The sequence below is a fragment of the Erinaceus europaeus genome, chromosome 14, assembly GCF_950295315.1.
Source record: "Erinaceus europaeus chromosome 14, mEriEur2.1, whole genome shotgun sequence".
Taxonomy (NCBI): Eukaryota; Metazoa; Chordata; class Mammalia; order Eulipotyphla; family Erinaceidae; genus Erinaceus; species Erinaceus europaeus.
The window spans coordinates 53,607,268-53,613,860 of NC_080175.1; positions in this window are offsets into that span (position 1 = coordinate 53,607,268).

Here is a 6,593-nt window from a genome sequence, read left to right on the forward strand (position 1 = left end):
TGTCATTCCACACGTGAAGTCTCTGGATACATTCTGAGGTGAAGCATGTTGAGGTAGCAATCGTTGCTTTGGTTAGGTTGTGATCGGCAGATGCAATGTTATTTGGTTTGGATTGGGGGATGCATACGGGAAAGTGGGCCCTATCCAAGGGTTCCAGGACTGGGGGAAGTAGGGGCTCTATAGTGAAGATGTGAGGTTCCTGCTGTCTTAGGGTTTAAAAAGACACTCAATAGTTAATATTATCATCACATTATTTGTTAATTGGGTTAACTTTGAAAAGTCCCTTTGTTATGGTTTGCTGGACAGTACCCAGTATCTTGTATATAGCTGTGCTATTGGAAGCTTCTAATCTACTTGGTCTAGGCTTTTGAGAGAGTCCGCATATCAAATACATAGCCTATATATTAAAAAGATTCAGTTTGTCTTTTGAGAAACTTTGAGACATACAATTGATTTCCCCCTCTCATATTAATTAGCTACTGATTTATATGTCTACATTTTGCTAGGAGTGTACATAAACACCATTCCCACCACCAAAGGACTGTAACCCATCCCTCCCGCCCACTCCCACCCCCCACTGGCCCAGGAAGCTACATGCCTACCCCTCACCACTGGGTTTTTACTTTGGTGCCCTACTTACAATTTGATCAGGTCCTGCTTTTAGTTTCCCTTTCAGATCTTCTTAGTCAGCTTCTGTTGATGAGTGGGATCATCCCATACTCATCTTTATCTTTCTGACTTAGTTCACTTAACATAATTCCTTCTAGCTCTGTCCAAGATGGGTCAGAGAAGGTGGGTTCATTGTTCTTGATAGCTGCATAGTATTCCATTGTGTATATATACCACAGCTTTCTCAGCCACTCATCTGTTGTTGGGCACCTGGGTTGCTTCCAGGTTTTAGCTATTATGAATTGTGCTGCTATGAACATAGGAGTACACACCTCTTTTTGGTTGGGTGTTATGGAGTCCTTGGGGTATAACCCCAGGAGAGGAATTATTGGGTCATACGGAAGGTCCATGTCTAGCCTTCTGAGAGTTTTCCAGACTGCTCTCCACAGAGGCTGTACCAATTTACATTCCCACCAGCAATGTAAAAGGGTTCCTCTGTCCCCAAATCCTCTCCAGCATTTGTTGCTGCTGTCCTTTTTGATGTATGCCATTCTTACAGGAGTGAGGTGGTATCTTAGTGTTGTCTTGATTTGCATTTCTCTGATAATCAGTGACCTAGAGCAATTTTTCATATGTTTGTTAGCCTTTTGGATCTACTCTGTGGTGAATGTTTTGTTCATTTCCTCTGCCCATTTTTGGATGGGGTCATTTGCTTTTTTGCGGCTAAGTTTGCTGAGCTCTTTATATATTTTGGTGATTAGTTTCTTGTCTGATGTCTGGCATGTGAAGATCTTCTCCCATTCTGTGAGGGGTCTCTCTGTTTGTTTAATAGTTTCTTTGGATGTGCAGAAGCTTTTCAATTTGATGTAGTCCCATTGGTTTGTTTCTGCTTTGGTCTTCCTTGCAATTGGGTTTGATTCATCAAAGATGTCCTTGAGGTGTATGTGGGAAAGTGTTTTACCAATGTTTTCCTCTAAGTATTTGATTGTTTCTGGTCTGACATCTAGGTCTTTGATCCATTTGGAGTTGATTTTTGTTTCTGGTGAGATAAAGTGGTTCAATTTCATTCTTCTGCATGTTTCAACCCAGTTTTTCCAGCACCATTTATTGAAGAGAGCCTCCTTTTTCCATTTAATCCTTTGGGCCCCCTTATCAAAGATTAGATGCCCATAGGTGTTGGGATTTACTTCTGGGCTTTCAATTCTGTTCCACTGGTCTGTATGCCTATTTTTGTTCCAGTACCATGCTGTTTTGATGATGATGGCTTTATAATATAGTTTAAGGTCTGGGAGTGTCATGCCTCCATTTCTGTTTCTTTTCCTTAAGATGGTTTTGGCAATTCTAGGTGTTTTCAGGTTCCAGATAAATGATTGTAGTGTTTGTTCTATTCTCTTAAAGAAGCCTGGTGGAACTTTGATGGATATTGCATTAAATTTGTATATGGCTCTGGGGAGAATATTCATTTTGATGATATTTATTCTTCCAATCCATGAGCATGGGATATCTTTCCATTTCTTGGTATCAGTTTCTATCTCCTTGAGTAGCGACTCCTAGTTTTCAGTATACAAGTCTTTCACTTCTTTGGTCAACTTTATTCCTAGGTATTTGATTGATTTTGCTGAAACAGTAAATGGGAGTGATTTCTGGATGTCTTCTTCAGATTTAGTGTTTCATGTGGTTTTTGGCTTTGCTTTTATTGATGTGATGAATGACATTGATTGATTTACGGATGTTGAACCAGCCTTGCATTCCTGGGATGAATCCCACTTGGTCATGATGAACAATCTTTTTGATGTGTTGCTGTATCCGGTTGGCCAAGATCTTGTTTAATATTTTGGCATCTATGTTCATCAGAGATATTGGTCTGTAGTTTTCCTTTTTTGTTCTGTCCCTATCAGCTTTTGGTATCAGGGTGATGTTGGCTTCATAAAAGGTGGAAGGGAGTATTCTTGTTTCTTCAATCTTATGGAAAAGCTTAAGAAGTATGCTTAACAGTACTAACTGTTTCCTGAAAGTTTTGTAGAATTCATTTGTGAAGCCATCTGGTCCAGGACTTTTGTTGTTGGGGAGATTCTTAATAACGGTTTCAATTTCTTTGTCTGTGATTGGTGCATTTAGATTTTGTAGTTCTTCTTGGTTCAGTTTTGGAAGTGCATAGGTTTCTAGGAATTGTTCCATTTCTTCCAGATTCTCTAGCTTGGTGGCATATAGTTCTTTATAGAAGTTTCGCAGAATTCTCTGGATTTCTGTGGTGTCAGTTGTGATATCTCCTACATCGTTTACAATTCTATTAATTTGAGTCTTCTCTCTTTTTTGTTTGCTGAGTCTGGCTAGGGGTTTGTCAATTTTGTTTAATCTTTCAAAGAACCAACATTTGGCTTCATTGATCTTTTGTATGGTTCTTTTATTTTCGATGTTGTTTATTTCTGCTCTAACTTTAGTGATTTCTGTCCTTCTGGTTGCTTTAGGGTTCCTTTGTTCCTCTTCCTCTAAGTCCTTGAGGTGTGTAGTAAGGTCGTTCATTTGGGCTTCTTCTTGGTGTTTAATATGTGATTGTATGGCTATAAGTTTCCCTCTCAGTACTGCTTTCGCTGTGTCCCAAATATTTTGATAGGTTGTGTCTTCATTTTCATTAGTTTCCAGGAACATTTGAATTTCCTGTTTGAGTGAGTCTCTGACCCAGTGGTTCTTAAGGAGCATGTTGTTTAGTTTCCAAATTCTATGTCTTTTAATAATTTTCCGTTTGTTGTTAAAAGTTAGTTTTACTCCACTGTGGTCTCAGAAGATACTTGGGATGATTTCAATGCTCTTGAATTTATTGATGCTGTCTTTGTGGCCTAACATGTGGTCTATCCTTGAGTATGTGTTATGTGGATTTGAAAAGAAGGTGTATTCCAGTTTTTTGGGGTGGAGGAGTCTGAAAATGTCCAAGAGGTCTAGTCTGTCAATCTCTTCATTCAATTCTCTTGTATCTTTATTGGTTCTCTGCTTTGTTGATCTGTCTAAGTGTGAGAGTGGGGTATTGAAGTCTCCCACTATTATTGTATTACTATTGATGTATTTTTGAAATTCTTTCAGTAGGTGTTTAATGTATTTAGATGGTCCCTCGTTGGGTGCATAGATGTTAATAATTGTTAAGTCTTCTTGGCTGATTGATCCTCTAATCATTATGTAATGTCCTTGCCTATCTTTTATTACTTTATTTAATTTAAAATCTATCGTGTCTGAGATGAGAATGGCTGTTCCTGCCCTTTTTTTTGGACCGTTAGCCTGTATGATAGTTTTCCATCCTTTCACTTTAAGTCTGTGTTTATCTTGTTGTGACAGATGGGATTCTTGCAAGCAGCATATGGTTGGGTTATGTTTTCTGATCCATCCCCCCACCCTGTGCCTTTTGATGGGTGAGTTTAAGCCATTGACATTTATTGATATTATGGATTTAATGTATTGTAGTGCCATTGTTCTAAAAAACGATTTGTTTACTCTGATATATTACAAGTATTATAGTGATGTTCTTGTTTATAAGAGGTCTTTTAGTACCTCTTTCAGGGCCGGCTTGGTGATAGTTGCCTCCTTTAACTGTTGTTTGTCTAAGAAGGTTTTGATCCCTCCATCTAGCTTGAATGAAAGTCTAGCAGGATATATTATCCTTGGTTGAAACCCTTTTTCATTCAGGGCTCGATAGATATCTTGCCACTCCCTTCTGGCTTTTAGAGTTTGAGTGGAGAAATCTGCAGAAAGTCTTATGGGTTTTCCCCTGTATGTGACTTTTTGTTTCTCTCTTGCAGCCTTTAGGATCCTTTCTTTATCCTTACTTCTTCTCATTGTGACTATGATGTGTCTTGGTGTTTTCAGGTCTGGGTTGATTCTGTTTGGTACTCTCTGGGCCTCTTGCACCTTGATATCCTTTCTGTTATTCAGGTCTGGGAAATTTTCTTGTATTATTTCCTCTAGAATGTTTGCTTCCCCTTCCTCTCTTTCTTCCTCTGGCAGGCCAATTATACGAATGTTACTTCTTTTGAGATCATCCCATATGTCTCTGTTGTTGTTTTCAGTGTCTCTCAATCTCTTTTTAAGCTCTTTCACCTCTTTCTTAGTTTTCTCTAACTCATCCTCTGTCTGACTAATTCTGTTTTCTGCTTCTGTTAGTCTGCTTTCCCTTGCCTCAGCTTCTTTCTTCATTACAGCTATTTCAGCTTTCAGTTCTCTAATTGCCTCAAGATAATCAGTATTTTCCTTGGGGGTCTCAACTGTTGTTTCCCTAATACTGCCATTCCTTTCCTCCAATGTTGTTTTCATTTCTGTGATTAATAAGTTTATTATTGCTTGCATACTTTTCTTATCTATGGTTACTTCTGATTGATTTATGGTTTCTTCTGGGCTCTTGTCTTCATTCATTGGGGTAGCAGTTTTATTTGTTTTTAATCTACCCATATTTTTTTTATTTATGTGTTTCTCTCTCTCTCTTTTTTTTTAATGCTCTATTGTTCCTCAGTTGTTGTGTTGTGAGCACAAGTAGCACTGTACTAAATACCTTTATGACAATTGCACTCACCAACCTCCGGAATTACAGTAGCAACTGAAGTAAGTATTGAAGGAGTTTAATCATTACCAGTTAGCCAAAAAATTTCTCCAGTCCGTGAAAAAATAGTAACCAAATCCCAGTGAAGAAAGAGAAAAGAAAGAGAGGATAGCAAGAATAGACAGTTATGCAAATCTACTATCCAGTGTATATTCTAGGGGTAACAAGAGTGTAAAGGGGACTAGAGCAGAGATACACACATAGAAAGTCCACTCTGGGTCAGATTTTTTCCCCAAAGTATTTCACAAATTCAGAAAGGCAAAGTAGAAAGGAGTGTATGACAGGATAAAAAAAATAGTAATAATAAAAAATAAAAAAAGAGATAGAGAGAGATAAGAGAGAGAAAAGGGAGAATATAAGAAGAAGGGTTGTAATTAAAGAGCAGTGCGAGGAACTTCCCAAATGTGTATCATAAAAAAAAAAAAAAAAAAACCTGTTTGGTGGTATGGGGTATCCTGCTAGTAGCTGGTCCCAGGCACTGTTTATGGTGGGGCGGGGGGAGCGGCGGGAAGGATGTATGCTTGAAAATTAAAAGGAAGAAAAAAGAATTTTTTTCCCCCTACTCTAATTCTTAACCCAAATTAAGTTATAGACACCTTGGTATGACCGCTGTGGCCCCTTATTGGCTGGCCTGCTAAAGGCAGAAAATCCTATTGTTTACACGAGATGTGTCCGGAGCTCAAAGGCTAGCCGCTTCTCCGTAGTCCGCCATCTTCCGGGAAACCCCCCCCTCCAGACTTTTTTAAAGGATTTCTCAAAAATGAAAACTAGCTCCAAATCCTTTGATCCAATGAGAGCTATACTCAAGAAGTCTTTGGATCTGCTCTCAGGGTCGTGGTGGACCCTGGATTCTCCCAAGAGGAAGCCCCCGAGCTAAAGTGCTCTCTCCGGGTCCTCTGCCCGCCGCACTCTGCAACCAGCGGAGGAGCCGCCTTCCTAGGCGGGCGGAGGACAATGCCCGGCGCACTCTCCTTGCCCGGCGCCCTGGGAATTCTGGAGCCCCGCTAGTCCGTGTCACCTTTACTCTAATTCTTAACCCAAATTAAATTGTACCCACTCTTTGGTGTCACCCCTTATTAACTGGCCTGCTAAAGGCAGAAAATCCTACCGTTGCCGACGATGCGGTCAGAGCGCTCGCTGTCAGCAACTTCTCAGGCCGCCATCTTCCTCCAATCCCCCAATATCATGACTTTTTAAGTTCAGAACCAGCAGACTGTATGTTGCAGAAAAGTTTTTCCTCCAACTTAGTTTTCATTCCTTTAGCAAAGTTCAATTATCACATTTTATAGTTGGAGCTTCACATAACTGATATATTTTTGATATGTTAGATGAATTTTATAAAGTATGTGTCTATCTAATTCTACAATCTCCATGCTATATAAAAATAGTCTCTTTAGTAGCT